Source organism: Linepithema humile, chromosome 4 (genome assembly GCF_040581485.1).
Source record: "Linepithema humile isolate Giens D197 chromosome 4, Lhum_UNIL_v1.0, whole genome shotgun sequence".
Taxonomy (NCBI): Eukaryota; Metazoa; Arthropoda; class Insecta; order Hymenoptera; family Formicidae; genus Linepithema; species Linepithema humile.
Window position 1 is genome coordinate 8,741,828 of NC_090131.1, and position 19,381 is coordinate 8,761,208.

The following is a 19,381-nucleotide window of genomic DNA, read 5'->3' on the forward strand; positions in this document are numbered from 1 at the left end:
AGTTATATTTATATGTTTAGATACAATATTCCATCTAATAGTTGATGATGCAAATATTGTATAAAGTCGTTGCAGTGTTCTTCAAAATAATTTACACTTTGAATTATTGCTATCTGTATCACAAATAACTAGATTTAATAAATGAGCTGCATATGGTATATCGCATTGAGTACAATATTCAAAATTCTTGCTTGAACACCTTTATATTGTTCCTTCATATTAGCTCCGTTATCATAACATTGTCCTGTACAGTTTTTATGTCTACAGAAAATTTTTTTAAGTTTTTTATATAAAAAATTTGCAAGACCTTCTCCAGTATGATCTATTGCTTTAAAAAGTCCAATAAAATGTTCTCTTATTTTAAAGTCATTTATATTTTTATTAATTTCAATAAAACGTATTATAATTGATGTTTGCTCTGCATGGGAAATATCTGGCGTACAATCCATCTGAATACTGTAATACTTTGCTTTCTTTAGATCATCTAAAATGTGTTTAAGTCTTCATTACCAAGTTCTATTAAAAATTTATTTTGGGTTTTATTGGACAAATGATGATTAATTCTACTGTTTTTATTTTTAATTTTGTTAATATATTCGAATAAAAAAACATCGTATTTTAATAATAATTCTATTAAACCTAGAAAAGTTCCATTTTTGTTTGATCCAAATTCTTTATTACTTCCTCTAAAAGTCAAATTTCTATTGCATAAAAATAATATTACAGAAATAAATCTTTCGTATAATAATTTTAATTTTTGTTTCTCTTCACTTAATGTTTTCTGCATTGAAGAATCTATTGTTTGATTTCTATTTAATCGTTTAAGTAGTTTTGCCATTGTTAATGTTTTCTGCATTGAAGAATCTATTGTTTGATTTCTATTTAATCGTTTAAGTAGTTTTGCCATTGGGAGAAACATATAATATGTGTTTTACTTTGTTCATGTTCTTTCAAGGAAAAACTGAGTTTTTTCCAATCATTATATTCTTTTACAAATTTATTTGGAATACTTGATTGTTCAAATAAAATACAAAAACAATATACTGAATCTTTACTTAAAGCATACATTAACCAACTGCAATGAACAACTTCTCGATTTGTTAAAGTTAATTTATAATAATTGATAGAAAATTATCTGTTGTCGATTGGATTGCGTGGAAAAATTGCATTAGTTACCTGTTTAGGACCTATATTTACTAACTTAATTCTTAAAACATTATTAATTGTTTGTGACCATGTAGCTGAATTATTTTCACAAAATTTATTTCCTATTTCTGGAATTTGTGCCAAAGTGTTATTGGTGATGCTGCTATTTAATGTGTTTTTAGTTTGATTTTCAATTTCTTTTACATCGTCTGACAATCTTGCAAAACTACTGTCTCCATCTTCTTCTTTATACTTCTGTTGTTTTTCTTGTATTTTTAAAAAATTGTATTATCTTCTTCTTCACTAAGTCTTTCTGAAGAAGTAGACGGTTGTTGTTCTTCTTCTGAAACCAATAACCAACGGGACATCTTGTTGCATTAATTTCTTTTTTTGATTTAGCTTCTGTTTTAATCTTTTTTGATATCCAAATGGATAAACTCGTTTTGAAGACATTATTGTAGATACTAATCTAATAAAATTTTCATAAATATTATATTAAATATAAATTAATTGAAAAACTCATGATATCTATAGCCAAATCTAATTAGATCCACTTTTTATTAAGAAGATGACAACTTAAGGGGGTATTCTAGTGTGAACACACGTTTTCAAGGTGATTTTTGGGAATTAAATTTATAAAAATGGTTAAACCTACAGAGTTCAAGTTTTGTATTCACATTTATTCATATTTCAAGTAACACCTTAAATTTTTACAAAGCTTTTTATTATAAATTTTATAAGATACAGGTGGACGCACAGGTCATGTCGTAAAAAACCTTTCTTATCGGGCGTGACAATTGCCGCCGTCCTAGTCATCTGAAATAAACAAATTTTTTTTATTTTATTCCTTACAAATGTGGTTCGACCCTCGAATAAATAATTTGAATAAAAATTGACAAAATGGCGGCGCTTGAAAAAAAGTACTCTGATTTTTACTAAAAAATATTCACTTCTCGCGGCCCGGAAAAATAATAATTTTAAAGAGATTAAAATGTCAGAGGGTGAAATGATAGCCTAATATGTACACTATATGTGTGCAAAACTGCAAGTCGATCGGTTCAGTAGTTTGTGAGAAAAATACACGCCCGATTTGAAAAATGTCGTTTCGAGAAAAACGCGTTCAAAGTTTTTCATGCAGTTACGATGTGGATAATGAATAATTTCAGTAACTTACTTTTAATCTGCTATACCAGGTGAATCCCAATCCACGGGAACTTGCTTTACTAAATGTTGTGTTTTTTGTACACTTTTCACAAATAACAAGCGCACTGATGGCAGAAAAAATCGAAAAGAAGTTAAGAATATTGTAGTCGTGTTCTCTTTAACTGCGCCATTTAAACCTTTATAGTTCAGTCAATTTTACGAATTTCACCTTAATATTTTATGGACACATTTTCAAGACCCCAAACTATAAGAATATGAAAAAAAAAATTTTTTTTTTATCTGCCACACTAGAATACCTTCTTAAATGTACGGATAAAATTTCAGTTAATACATACTTACATTTGTAATCTAATAAAAATTTACTAATTCCGTCAGTATAATTATCCCATCAGTGTCTTGAGACACAAGATGAAATAACTCTCCTAGTTTTCGTCACAAAGTTGTATATTATTTTAATCTTCTCCCATTATGTGCTTATTTTTGATTGAATCAAATACGCTTTCTATATCACCCAAATCCAAATAATAACTGTTTGGTAAGGTAATCTAACAATCGTTGTCTAACAATTGTTGCCAGGCAACCGTTACTAGATTGCATATATTATTTTATTATAGAACAGAGAAACGCAATTAGATGTTTTGGCGGGCCAAATATGAAAATTGAAGTTATATTGCGGACCGCAGCAGCTAAATGTAAAACTTATAAATAAATAAATAAATATATATATATTTTTTTTTTTTCTACGTTATATATTAAAATAATTCGGCGTTAATAATTCAGTTTATTTTTTATTTTTTCCATGGGTCAAGTTGGACATCGCGAGCTGGATTGGAAAGTCTCGCGGGTTGGATTTGGCTCACGAGTTGCCAATTGTGTTTTTCTGTCATAAAAAGTTAAATATATAAAAACCATTTGGTTAGGTAAAAAATTGCATCACCGATATATAATTTCACATTAAATTTTACATATAAAGATTTCATTAAATTTAAATTATTTTTTTTATGAAGTATAAATGAATATCATTTGCATGTGCAAATTAAACTGGATAGAGATTAATTTAGATAGGAACTAAAAAATAAATATATTTAAGTGAAACTTTGGGGCCCCTTAACACTGGGGGCCCTGGTGCGGTGCATGCTGTGCACCCCCCCCCCCCTTTGCACGGCACTGGATACAAATGTAATATGTGTGCATATTACTGCTGCTGTTATTGAGCGCCTCCTCCTTAATCATACAGTCTGGCATCATCGATTTGACAAAAATTTTATGGTAATGTGTTCTGTTGTTAATAATGTTTAAATATATTTGAACATTATTACTCCAAAAGTTGATTATTGGAGTTACAAGTTCAATTGCGAATAAAAACTGTATGTAATAGTAATAATATAAATTGAATAGTTTTTTCAGAGAATTATATAGTTATTCTGAATACATAATTATTATTAAAACTTTAATAGTTACTATTTGATTTTAAATAGTAATTATTAAAGATAAATAGTTGCTACTGTTTCTTAAATAATAAATATTTGCGATTAATAATTACTATTCAATTTTTTCGAGATTGCAATAGAACAGTGTGACACAGATTATTTGTAACTCCTTGAATTTATGCCATCTTGGAACTGCATCTCTTTGGATGTGAGAACTTCTTGTCGAAAATCCTGATGTGTTTCCAATCGAAGTCATGGTCCTTGAAAATCCTGTGATCCGTGAGAACTAAATGAGCCACTCGTTCTAATATTGTTACAATGTTCCTTAATTAGAGTTTCCAATTATCTCTCGATTTGTTCTTGCTGTTGATTTTATATGTACATTACATCGCATTGCGAAGGTTTTAGTAGCGGGTCCTTCTGTATTTTAATAAACTGATTAATCTTATTTTGGCCAATATAAGTCAAATGAAGATTAATCTTCAAAGTTATTTTTAAAAATGACTGGAAATCTTGTTATATTCGATATCAAATATGAATACTTAATAAAGTAAACGTGAAGCTTCAAAATGTCATTAATGAATTTTTTGAAAATTGAATTCTAATGAATTAAAATCCAAAAAAATTAAAAATAAATATTAATACCGTAAGTTTTTAGACATATTCTATATGTAGAATGATAGAAGAAATCTCAAGTAATATAAAATAACACATCAAAACAATTATGTATTTAAAATATTTCTATTTACAATTGCATTGTACTTTGCACAATATTGTAGATGCAAAAGTTAGTATTATCCCAATTGGTTTTTTCTCTCATTATTCAATGTATGAAAATATTAAGGTAAGGTAAATATTTTTTACGAGAAATCTTCCATATTTTATAATATATTTAAAAAATATCATAAAAATATGCAAAATAACTTGGAAAGTTTTTAATAAAAAACATTTTGAAAATTATTTCGATGTCAACTACAAAAACATGTAATAAAAAAAAGAATTTAAGACTGACTATTACGTAATTTTGACAGCGCTACTGAAATTGAACTTTATCATTTCATGCACTATTTGAAACTTAACAATTTTCGTATTTAACAGTTTTGTTCGAAAATGCTCAATTTTCAAAGTATTCACTGAAAGAAAAGTATGTGATATTTGGAACTATAATTGTATGGGACTATAATTATAACCAAAATACTACATTTGTATAGGAATTGTTACTATAATGTTAGCAATAATAACCTTATATGTATGGTACTGTCAATCATATAATCAATTATATAGTTAGAATACTTATAAAAATATGGTTGGCGCAAAAAAAAAAACACTATAGATTATGGTTATTGCAATTATTCTTTTCTCTCTCATTGTCAGTGTTGAGAGAATACTTTTTGTACCCTATACGTTGAATGTGTGTAAATTATGATTTCAAAAGTTTACGTTATTGCATTTTATATGCATAAAGATAAATAATCTTGATATATTAATCAATTGTTACAATTTGTCATATAAAACAAATAAATTTGCATTTTCTAAATAATGAATAACAATGAATAAGCATGCTATAATTTAATGATATGATAAATAAATGCAACTTTTGATGCACATAATATGTACAGTTAGTTCGTTGAATTGTTTTTTGTTTTGTTTTAATGATACACGCATGTAAGGATATAATTTCTCGAATGCAATTGGGTTTTATATGTAAATCGATGAGACATGTCTCAATCATAACGTTAATCACTCGTGACCACAATGGCGTTCAGCGTTAATATTTCAAAGTCTCAAAGCGAACATGACTGTTAATAATGCCTATGTTGTTACATTTTGCTGTAATTTATTTTAAACAATACATAAAAAACGTATTCTATGCGACAATAAATAATTGATAATAATTGATAATAATTGATAATAAAATAGTTACATTAATTACAAAAAAAAGAGAAACGACAAAAATGCAATAAATTTGTCCTGGTTTGTCTTACAATTAGTTTTCGTATTAACGATAACCAATAATATATTCCACATTAATTATTACATCATCCTTTAAAGCTTCATATCGAACATCACAAGTAATGCTTACATTGCTTCACTCCGTGCATTTTAATAATATTGGTAAAAAATATATTTATTACTCTACATTATTAATATTTTAAATCGCATCTATCAGCGATCGTTACATCATAACATTCCATTTAACACACAATTTACAAAGCGTAATCTGATAAAACAATTTTATTAACAAAAAATACAAAAAAATGTACTAATTTTATATTATTTGTTCTAAATAAAGCAAATACTCTTGTTTATTTCATTGTTCCTAGTTTAATATAAAATGAATGGTCACTATCTTTAGTGCTTTATTGTATATGTACGTATTGTATAAATCAATTGTGTGTGACTCGCTTATGACGTCGTAGCCTCGAAAAGCGAGCACGAATGAGCAAATAGGTATAACACGTCAACGGTTGGACGCGTACATATATAGGTAGCTATTAAAAGTCAAGGATTGTTTCACATTTTATAACAATGTAAAGATATTAATGGATTTCAATAGAAATAATCTGTACGTCTGCCGCGTGCAAATCGCGTCGTCATTTTTCGTCAATTTTGCCATTGTTAATTCATTATTTGAGTCTCTTATTTCGACAATCTGTCCGACTTTAATCTATTTTGATAGAAGATTATAGATAGATTGGTATAAGCCAAATTATCTTTCTTTATACTTGTTTCTGAATAGATATGAGAAATTACTTTCTAATTATCCTCAAATAAATATAATAAAGTAGAAATTTTAACTTCAAGTTTTATCATCGTCATATAGCATTATCATAAAAAGTGTTTATAAAAGTATAATTCAAATTTTTTTAATGTGAATTTTATATACACTTTTGTTAATTCTTAAAACATAGACTAGAGTGTCTCACATCACAGAGCTTGTCTTTTAGCTCTTATTTGTACACAAAAAATATATAAATAATTAAAAATAATTAATTTAACTTTCTGCAGTAATATTTTTTCTTATTTTTTGTGTTATTAAACATCTTATACGTAATTAAGTAATAAATAAATAAAAGTAATTAAAAATAATATTTATTACAATTATATTAAACTTATTAACCAATTATGTCGACTTTTTTCATATTATTCGCATTCATACATATAAAAATTAATATATGTTTAAAATTAATATTAAAAAATAATATATCACAGAAACAATATAAATTAAAATTTTCAATAAAATTAAAGATCTGCTATATGTTCAATCTTATGTATAGTAACTTATAACATTTTGTATTTTTAAGAGTATTTTGGTTAACAGTTATATAAAAGATCTTTTTCGATATCTTTGAATTTATAATTGTCAAGTTTAATTGTATTTTATTGTAATGCGTTGATCTGATACATGAGTAAAAAGATATTGTTACTAGTCGTACAAGTTTTATTTAATTTAATATCATAGCTATTATTTCAATTAATTTTTGCAAACATATTTTTGATATGGATTTTTGACTTTTTTCCTATAAATTGTGTTTTATTATATTATTATTTTATTATTTGTTATTATTGTGTTCTTTATTTTTGTTATTTTGTTAGTTTTTAAAACTTTCAATAATTAAAAGCAGTTATTTATTACAAAATCCTCCTTCTTTTCTTTCATATTTCTGATTTTCAAATTTAAAAAATCAGTATTTCTTATGCTTCTACAGTTTGCTTTAAAAGTGTTAAATAATTTTTTGCACAATGCCTTATATATCAATCACGGCCTTATTGAAGTGTTTATAGTATAAGCTTCACATTTCTGGCGATGACAAGTTATCGATACATATGTGAGATATTATAAATGAGATTTCTTTAACTATACAATTACTTACTACATAACCAGGAACCGAAACATTTGATATCTAATATACAAGAACATATCATATACATACAAGAGCATTACATGTGTATTGTGCGTCTCAGATTGTATTTCTGCAAAATGATTCGACAATGTTACGTGCCACGAACAGCATTTGTTTTATTTCTGAATAACGAATAGTTGGCGTACATTTTCATTGTCTGCAATGAATTTTGTCAAATTATTTTAGTTGTAGCCTGCCGGAAGTTAGCACATTCTATGGCATATCGGAGAGAGGAAGAAAGAAAAGGAAAAAAGGGAAGATATACAGGATGAGACATCTAAAATAGACCAGCTGGATAATTCGCCTGCTTTTGGCGATAGAAAAAAACATGCATCAGACCAATTTTGATTGATTTCCAGGAGGACATAATCTGATGTCAATAGTTTTTTTGTAGGTGGAGATATAGAGGAGATGTGAAGGTCAACTTCGTTTTTTTTAAATGGAATAATATGTTTTTTACTTACCTTTTAATAGAGTGTTTTAAAACGCATACAATAACCTATGGTTCAAGGTCAAAGATCAACTGTGATGGAAAGTAATTTTCTTCAAGAAACTGATCGAACACTTCAGTGATTTACTTATTTACATATACACTGCTAATACAAATGTTCAAAATGGTGATCTTGAGCATTGATGTATGCTCTAAAGTGTTTTGATATGGATAACATGGCATGTCGAGTTTCATTTGAATCAATCACAGAGCAAGCTCTTCTCATACGCTCTTTCATGTCTTCTTGGTTGTTGGTATCTCGCTGTACACTTGTTTTAATTTTCCCCACAAATAGAAGTCCAGAGGTGTCAAGTCTGAGGAACGTGCGGGCCATTTGTGATTTCCTAATTGACCAATCCAATGATTTTTAAATTTCTGTTAAGAAACTTTGTAATAGTCCATGCAGGACATCCGTCTTGCTGGTACCACATGGATTGTCGTATGTACAGTGGAATATCTCCTAACAATTGTGGCAAAACTTCTGTGAAATCTGCTCAGTTGCAGCTATTTAATGTCCCCTCAATAAAATAGGGCAATTATTTTATTATCAAGAAGTCCACACCAAATGTTTATGGACCAAGGTCTTTGTTTGTCTACTTCTCTCAGCCACCGTGGATTTTCTACTGACCAATAATGCATGTTGCGATTAACTTGTCCATAGTTTGTAAATGTATTTTTGTCCGTAAACAAAAATTTGGTCAAGAACATATCACCGTTTTGCAGTTTCCGTAGGCCCCATTCGCAGAATTATAAACAATTTTGAAAATCATTTCCATGTAGTTGTTGATGAAGTGAAATGTAGTGGAAAGGGTAAAATTTGGAATGGAATATTCGCAAAATACTTCGTTGCCCCACTGATGCCACTCTCACGTTCAAGCTGTCTTGTACTGACACATGTGGATTTCGTGCTGCAGCTGCTAAAATGTTCATCGCGTTTCCATCATCAGTTGCTTTCTTGGATCGTTGGCGTCTTTTGTTATTCACGCTTCCGGTTGTTTGAACATTTTTATTATGTTTGAAAAGACAGATCGCGAGAGTCGTTTGACATGATCGGGAAATCTTTCAGCATATAAACGCACCGCTGCTCTCATAATTTGGCGACATTTCATCATAACTAAAAACCACATTAACTTTCTCCGCTTTCGTATAACGCATTTTGGAAGTTTGAATATTACAAAGCCGCACTTTGGCAGGTAGCATACCGCAAACTAATAATAACGTGCGCTGTATTCATATTATAAAGCGTACAACGTGATTGAATGTTTGTTTACATTCTATGATCTGTATAGCAATTACAAGAACGATATATCAGAAAAGACACGAAAGTGTTCGATTGGTTCCTTGAAGTAAATTATCCTCCATCGCAGTTAATCTTTAACGACCTTGAATAACCTTTAACCATAGGTCATTGTATGCGTCTTAAAACGCTCTATTAGAAGGTAAGTAAAAAAACACATCATTCCATTTAAAAAAACAAAGTTGACCTTTGCATCTTCTCTTTCTACACTTCTACCCACAAGAAGCTATTGACATCAGATTATGAAGGGGGTCTCCCTTGAAACCAAGCAAGATTAGTCTGATCCATTTTTTTTCTATCGCCAAAAACAGGCGAGTTATCAGGTGGCCTGTTTTAGATGCCTCATTCTGTATATTTCGATTTGTCCATATCTGTTATATGTGTAATTAATAATAACAGTTTTATATAAATATATTTACATAATTTATTAAAATTTATATAATTAAAAATATATTTAAATAAATATATTTAATTTATAAACATATTTAAACATTATATGAAATAAATAAGAAATATGTGATATCAAAACGTTTTTTTATTATATCATATATTTATGAAATATTTTTTGGAATAGTAGAATGTTGTATATAATTAGAGTGTACAATAATTAAAGTAATAAATAGCTGTCACAAATATAAAATAAAATGTTTTTTATAAACTATTTAAAAAATAAGAAAAAGTTAAATCTGTTTTTCTTCCCCCCGGAGGGGGGGGATTGAGGGGAATCCCCCTTTCTCCCTCTTCTTTATTCCCCCTCTCTTTCTCTGTGTATGTGCGCGCGCGCGCGTTGTTGTGTGTGAGAATGTGATAGATTACTTTCATTTTTATGAGAAAAACTGTTATGAAAATCTCTTATTGTTCCTACAAACGTGGATTGGATAGAGTAATTTACATGATAATTTTTTGCAAAAAAAATGCACGTATGTGTTTGTTCTTCTTTACTTGATTTATTTCCCTTTTTTGCAATCGGAAAAAGTACACCCATATATCGCTCGTCAACGACGATACCATTTTGAGGTCGAGGCGCGGGATCATGCCTATCGATTAGCTACATGGCCGTTTATATGTTTGGTATGTATATAGATTATGCGTACAATTTAATGCGGTTATCCATTATCGGGATAACGATGCGCCGTTTAACAATATACGCATCGTGTTTCACGTACGAATATATAGACCTGCATAATGGGGTACGGTGCTTCTCTGCGATTCTGTTTATGACATGAGATCATATCTATCGTATTTGTGGAGAACTCGGTTGATTTCCGTTTACGTGAATTTTGTTTTATATCGTATATTATGTTTTATAAATAATATAATGGCGATTCTTCGATCGCCTCAAATTGTTTGTAATAGATAAAAACTACTAATCACGATGACATGTTAATTTAATTAAATCATCCATCGAGATGATATATCGATATATTTGATTTTGTATGTGCCAGAATCTCACTAGACCGGTTAATCCACCACTTGAGGAAAGTCGCGCTCGAAAAACATTAATATTCAAAAAAGGTGATTAATCTTACTGGCGGATAACCATCGTACATGTCAGTATTCAACAAGGCAAGTAAGTGGTCACCAACACTAGATCCGCCCTAATTAACATTTCTTAAGCGGCTGCGGAAAGCGGTCGAGCCAACAAGTCAAAAATACCACATACCAACTCACTCCTTTATATGCAAAAGATATTTTACTTTAATAACGCGATAATATTATTATAATTTTTTGATAATAAAAGGATTTTTCCGAGATGTGAGTTTATTTTGATGATAAATCCTTTTTAAATAACAAATAAATTTTTGCATAATTTATCAAAATTAATCATGATAATAAATAAACAATTTAAAGCAATTTAGTTGTTTATAAAAAGTTTTTATAAATTTAATGAAGAAACATGTATCTATATAGGATTTTCGTAAATCGTTTATCATTGAGTGTCGATAATTGAATCTCAAAAGATTAAGAAAAAAGTTGTATGTAATAAATATTATTTTTAATAATTATTATCGTTTAAAATGTGAAAAAATACGCTTCCGAGATGATAAATTCTTTATTTACATAATTATGTAAAAATTTTCCATATTTATTAAATGTTGAATTTAAATTATGATTTTATCAATTATTTCTAATACATACATGTTTACATAAAAAAAGTATGAATTTAAAGAAATATCTTTTAAACCAATTTACGTATTTTAATGAATGCAAAATAATGTTCAATAAATTTTATTGAATCGATCAAATCTACTTAATAATCGCATTATTTATTTATTTCAGGATTATTAATATTTATGATTTACTAAATTAAAAATGTCAACAAAATCATGTTGTTTTAATTTACACGAATTTATTAATGGTATTAATGCTCTGTGTGTGTGTGATTTAACTGCAATAAATATTTCAAAAAACTTTAAGAAATAATTATCGATTCGACTTATATTTAGTCATGTTGTCAAAAAAATTTTTTTTTCAGTAAAAATAAATATATTTAGGAAATATCTTTATAATTTCCTTCTTACTTTTCCATTCATTGTTGATTCTATCTTGATAATATACATCCAAGAAAGCATTAGAAAAAGATTTGTCTAATAGCACCGATAAAACGTTTGCGTTCGATTTCAAAGTACACATATTAGCCGTCACAATCGTCGATGTCCGCATTCTTCTTAGTTTTGTTTTGGGGACGTGTACTTATCGATTAGCTCTGCCGCGCGTCTCTCTTTTCACGATTGTTCCGCTCTTGTAGTCGCATTGGTGGTGTACGCCCTAGAAATGCCGTGCGCCGGTATGCGAGATACGGTAATTACGTAGAAGCTAGAAATGACTACGTTCGTTCGAAGGGGACGGTGGACGTTAAGAGGACCCAAAGGGATGGACATTTAAAGAGGACCCCTCGCTGCCGGATGGCCGGCCACCCACGCAACATCGACGTGCTGATTTCGTGGCAAGAGTTCAAGGCGTATTTCTTTCCGTCAATAACTCTTCCAACTATCTGAGATCGAGGTACTCTTGTCTATTCTTGAAATAATTAAAAATTAATAACTTCAATCAGGTGAGCGTTTCCGTGATAAGTCGCGACGTATGGATTTCTTTTTCCAGATCGAGCGTGTTAGCTTATTACATGCAAATATTCTACAACAAAAAAGAAAATTGTGATCAGAATGTTGTATGAGTATTTTGTTTAACCAAATGTTATTATACATATATATTTTATCACATTAAATTAAAAAAAATTTAAGTATGAATCTATGTTAATCTATGTATATGTGACAAAATTAAAAAAAATTAGCACTTGATATTGATTTTTAAATTCAATTTTACAGTTGCGACAAAGAATTTTTATATAATTTTGTAGATTTAATACATGAGAAAACAATTTTAATAATGAAAATATCTTAATAACTCAATCGGATTTTTTCTTGTATTTTAAAATACTCGTAAAAGTCCTGTGAGATATATAATAAAGTATGTATCTCTTTTATTTATTGATATATTTATAATTTATAGTTTAACTTCCTCTAAGCATTATTATTCGCCTCCATTTGAAATCCGTCTATAATTTTTAAACAATTTTTAGTTATTTTATATATACAATTTAATATATCGTTATTTTGGTTTATTCTCTTCGCGTTTATCGACGCGCGACAATGTGAAACCGGGAAACTCGTCGATAATTAAACTTTGCGCACCGCGATTTATATGTGTATATACATATATGTATATTTATTTATGTCTCTCGTAGTTGAACGCGGTACACTGAATGAATTATTAGCGACAAGTTTGTCGTGCCGCAAACAGTCAGCGGCGTTCGTGGTTCATAGCGCGGAGAATGTGGGAAATGTTCACACCATTCAAACTTTTATTTCTCTCTTTCCCTCACTCTCTCTTTCTCTCCCTCTTTCCTTCTATCGTTTACTTTGTTGTCGCTATACGTTTAAGACAAAGCTATCGTAAATAAAATATACTGTAGAAAATTATGCACTGTACTCTTCAGTTAGTAACTAATAATAAGTGCAAAAAATTCTTAACTCTTATATATCACTCACTTCGAACTTATTGTTAACGCTTATTACTTAGAAGAGTGATGTTAATAAATCAAATGTTTAAAATATGTATGCACACATTTGCATACCCGTGTTGTGTGTGGGGGAAGGGGAGGAAGAGGGAGGGGGAGAGGGAAGCGTGGGTGTATAAAACACAATTCCTAAATTGTATTATAGATTTTATTTTAAATTTTATTCCATCTTAAATCTCAATCTTAATTGTAATATAGAGAGAGATATAATGTTATGGTCAAAATTAAAAATATTTGTATTTCTTTAGATACAAGACATTAATCTTTTAAAGACTAATTCATATCCACGGGACACGGTCTCTCGTATCAAGCACTAAGACTGATCGACCTTATAACTCTTTTGTGCAATCTTTATGTGAACGTCTCGCATCAATGCCAAAATAAAAAAAAAAAAAAAATTTAAAATAAAACAAAGTAATCTAAATTAAAGCTAGAATCGCACGGCTGGTGACTTATCATGGCTCCTGGCTTGCTTATGCTGGCTATAGGTATTTGTATTGTATACTCCGCGAATTAATACACGGAAAAAAAGAATTTGCAGGCACAGCAAATTTTACGCTGTTATAGCAAAACATGTTTATTATTTTACTAAATTATTTTACTAAATCTGCAAATTATATTGCTATTACAACAAATTGATTTTTATTTTGCCATCAAAATTTGCATTGGCAGCAACAATTTTGCTACATTTATGCAAAATATATTTATTAAAAATAAATTATTTTGTTGTAGCAGCAAATTTATGTGCAAATTAATGTGCAAATTAATTAATCTTTACGAACAAATGTATTCAGCAAAATTCATCTATTCTATCTATTTTATTTGCTAAAATTTTAGCAAAATAGATTTTGCTGATATACCGAATAATTAAAAAAATTAGTAACAAAGCTATTTGCAGCTTTTGCAGCTATCACATCTAACATGCAATAGCAACGACAATTTCGCTGCGATAGCAAAATTCTTTTTTTCCGTATAAGCAACGAGCTATAACAAGCCGCATAAATTCCACGAAGCGTTGACTTGCTATAGTTCGCGACTTACATAGATTTATGTCTCTAGCTTTACGTTTTATTATGTTAGCGCGCAACATACCCATATTTTTTGACAAGCCTACATAAGTATCGAGTCGGGCGAATCGAAAGATACGTGATTGGTGGTTTGTGGCTCGGCAAGACTTTTGACTTGCAATCTATTTACCAATACGAGATACCAATTCAACGAGAACAACAAATCACCAGCAATAACAAGCTACTCCGGTTTCATGGCACGTGACTCAGAATGACTTAATGTAACTTATTAAAGCTCGATGAATCCCTATTAACCGTGGAAACTTGGTTCAACAGATTAAAATGATATTAAGAAGCAGCACTATTAATTGATCAGAACTTTTTTATTTAAAAAAAGATAACGTCCAATACAAAAAAAAACGCCACAACAAAGTGAGCATCTTTCGGGACAAAAGCGGAGACGTCTCTAGCGCCCTTGTGCAAAAAGCACAGCTCTTCCCGGTCCTTAAGACCGACTCTGTCAAATACAATATGTATGTAAAGCAATACTCTACAAAATACTGAAATAAAACTTTAAAACATATTAATCTTTTGCGATCCAAGTATGCTTTTCAGGCATTTTTAGTGTTGTGATCCAAGTGTGCCTACAAGGTACATTGTTGAATAAATTATGACTGATTGTTGTTATTATGACTGATATTATTATAACTGATTATATTCGTGAAGTATAGATGGCGTTATTTCGTTACTGAAACGCCCACTCGTGGTAAAAATAAATAATTATTTGAATTGCTGCAACGTCTACATTACATTTGGATCATACAATATTATGTTTTGGTCTTATTGATTTGTAGTGCGCGTCGTGCAACAAATTTATTTTCCTCGAGACTATCTAAAGTCGTAGTTATTAAAGAATAGTTGTTTGTGCATTGTTTTTTTATTATATTTTGTAAACCAAACTGTTACTTTTATATTATTTTTCGTATTAAATTATTTTATTTTATAGCATAACATTATTAAAAAAAAAATCAAACCAGCTCGCGAAAATCTCAAATGCTTGAAAACTGCACATCACAAAATACTATATTTATTTAATATTATATTTTTTCTTTATATATTTAAGATCAAACAATATATAAATAGATTTTAACATAAAAGTATTTTAAAAAATCAACAAGAGTTTTATAAAATAGAGTATTTTTGATCTAGTTTGAAAACTGGTGCAAATACATAGATAATTGTAAATGTATTATTTTATTAAGAAGACTAAGTATTTTCTCTATAGAAATAATGATATCTTCAAGAGCATGCCCAATCAGCAGATAATATTTTTAAATGTATTTTTAATATTTATTGTTCATTAATTGTACATTGTAAATTTTCGAAAAACATTTTTAAAAATATCTTAAAAACATTAAAATCAAGGGTTAAGTCTGCTTTTATTCATTTAAAAAATGTTTATTTTAATATTTTCTCTAAATTGCTATTTTAAACGAATATTTGATGTAAAATAAATAATTAATAAACATTAAATAAATATTAAAATAGCAATTTAGAGAAAATATTAAAATAAACGTTTTTTCAACGAATAAAAGGGGACTTAACCAATAATTGTAATATTTTAAAAATGTTTTTAAAAATGTTTTTAAAAAATTTTTTTAAACATTTTTAAAAACATTCTCTGCCGATTGGGTGTCTCGTTTGAGATTTTTTTTTGAAAATGTGGTTCTTAAAAGTAAGAAGTTTTTTATAAAATTATTATTATATTTTTTTTCTTACAAATATGTTAAGTGTAATCGTATTCATTTGTTACTATTTAGCTATAATATTGTTTTACCAAATCTGGCATCAATTTATTGGTTACTAAAATTGATAAACAAAAATTGAATCGAAGAAGAAAAAAAGAATATTGATTTCTGTTTATATCGAGGTAAGCTATTTTCGGAGTATACTAAAAATAGTTTAAAATGTAAAATAAACAAGATGAGTTATGAAAATTGTGCACTGTAGTCAAGAAAAATTTTTTTACGATTTTTTATTATAACATGTTTATTCTTTCCGACATTGATATGTGTATAATTTTTTTGTAAGTATTTTTGTGTATTTATATTTAATAAAATTAAATATTAAATCAATGGCTATAAGTAAATTTTAAATTAAAATAAATAATTATCCTCTCATTTTATTATACAGATTGGATGGGAAAAAATAATAAACATTGCAGTTTTCCAAAAAAATAATATATAATCCTAATTTATTTTATTATAATATTTTATATTGGAAGAAGTTAAATGTCTTGGAATAATGGTTTATTTCTCTCATATGTGTAAAAAAGTTTTGAATACTTTGTTTTGTTCAACTTTTTTTACATGTACAGTAAAAACTTTTATGTAATTGTTATATAGTATTAGAATAAAAGTTTTGTTGAATATTAACAAAAACTCTCTAACGTAGATGCACTATAGAAACATTCAGTTAATTTGTACAAATAATAGGTGTAAAAATTACACAATTAATACTCTAAATATAAAAACTCATATAATTTTACAGTAATTGTGTAATTTTGTAAAAATTATGTAGTTTTATTTTTTATTGTATAAATATTTATTCAATGCCTTTCTATTATATTATTTGATAGTTATTATTTGAGCCTTTTCTTTATATATGTTAAATTGTATAAATATATTTTATTTTATATGAAAAATTTTATGTGAAAAACACTGAGAGAAAAGAATAATTGCAATAACCATAATCTATAGCTTTTTGGCGCACACCATATTTTTATAGGTATTCTAACTATAATATATGTATAGTTGATTATATGATATGGTTATTTATACTAACGTTATAGTAACAATTTCTAATATAAAAGTGAATATTCTAATTATAATTATAATCCCATACAATTATAGTTTCAAGTATCACATACTTTTCTCTTACACAAGTATGATAGAATATTTTAAGAATTTTATGTAATTATCCAAATTTTTGCAACAGAGTACACAGCAAACGGTAATATTCCGCAAATTATAGTAACGTTTTTACATTATTATTATTAGTATAGTAAATTTGCAATTAAATTTAAATTATGACCCGAATGTTTAATAATAAAATTACAAAAAGTATTATTACATTACTATTTTTATAATCTTACATTCTATTTCAAATTTACTTTATTCATTATTTAAATTTACTATATTAATTACAATACAAGAAATTAATTTTACAAACGCGTAGAAACTTACAATTATTATAGTGAGTCTCAAAATTATCCACTATAACAGTTGTAAAATAGGTGTAAAATTTTTTAGTGTACACTGTGAAAAAATTCAGTAAACTTACATATAAAATATGGTAAATTTACACATAAAATTCGATAAATTTATAAATAAGTTATAAAAATAGCATGATAAATAGTGAAAATAAACTTAATTTATTGTGAAACTTATATAATTATGTAAATTTAAAATATTTATTTAGAATATCTTTGTTATTTATCATATAATTATTACATTTTATTTGTACAAATTTATCGATTTTTTTATAATGCATTCCAGTTAATCCGTAAACAATAAATAGAAGTAAGAAAATTTAATAAGAAATATGATTTCAGTAATTGGGATGAATTATAGCTCTTTTCTAACAATAAGTCAGAATAGAAAAAAAGTGGTACAGGAATATCTTTTACTGTTTAGTATAATCTACCGTTCTGTTATTATATTTTTTCAAACAATGTACCGATGCACTTGCAATATACAACTGCACTTTTTTAATGAAATTATGGACGTTTTTTTAGATAAAATTGATAAATTAATTCTTTTTAATTCTCTTTAATTTCTTTAAGAAAAATTAAAAATTTAGCACTAACATCCTGCAACGGCTCTTATCGCCATTTCATTATTTCTCGTTTGTTAAACATATGGAGCCTTTCCATTATATGTGTTTTAAAGTTTTAAATCACGCGGGCATTATGACGCGTTTATGTCCTACAGCATTGTTGATTTCCTAATCTAGGAGAGATAAATATTAGAAGCGTGGGGTCTGAGTAGTTAAATGGTCAGAACATTCGCCCGGCAAGCGGAAGACCCGGGTTCAATTCCCGGCTTAGCCACTCGCGCCCTGATATTTTTTCTCTCTTCCTTTCTTTACAATAATTCCTATACGTACATTAAAGTTTCTCGATATATGAGAACAATGTACTATAAATTTCGTACACTTTAAGTATCTCGATTTGAGATCGGTGTACAATTTAACTGTCTCTTGTAGACTAATTTACTAATTTCTTTAAGAAAAATTAAAAATTTAGCACTAACATCCTGCAACGGCTCTTATCGCCATTTCATTATTTCTCGTTAATTCTTTTTATTATTTTGCGTATAAAAGTATTAAGATGAGGTAATGGAAAGATTAATACTTTGCTAAATATTGCACATTTTGAATTTTTATTGCATGTTTTCATAGGTTAATCAGACAAAGGTCGTACAATTTTGTCTAATTATAGGAAAATATTTTTTAAATATTTATAAAAAAAAATTGAATATAATTAAATATATTATAAAAAATGTATTTAAATTTTTCGAACATTTATCATATTGTTATTAAATAATTTTCATGACAAGAATGACATAATTTAATATCGAACGTAGAGAATAGAAAGACGTATCAAGAAATAGCAACAGTGTATAACGATTTTTCTCACAAAATTTGCAATATAGAAATCAATTTTTAGCTTCGTAAAATAAACTTACATTTTTTATTTTTTGCAAACTATTTTACATTGAATAATCTTTAACCATCAATGTCATAGTAGTATACGTGTAAACATATATCGTTATTTACATATGAAAAGTACAAGTGAAACAAA

General features: G+C 27.9%; 1 long non-coding RNA gene across 1 annotated transcript; it reads right to left on the reverse strand.

The window, feature by feature from the left end:
• Positions 1-1,574: 1,574 nt before the first annotated feature.
• Positions 1,575-3,682, reverse strand: LOC136999731 (uncharacterized). The gene is made up of 3 exons (XR_010890053.1): positions 2,650-3,682; positions 2,321-2,554; positions 1,575-1,962 (listed from the first exon to the last, which is right to left on the reverse strand). It is a non-coding gene; the product is annotated as an uncharacterized lncRNA (long non-coding RNA).
• Positions 3,683-19,381: the final 15,699 nt, after the last annotated feature.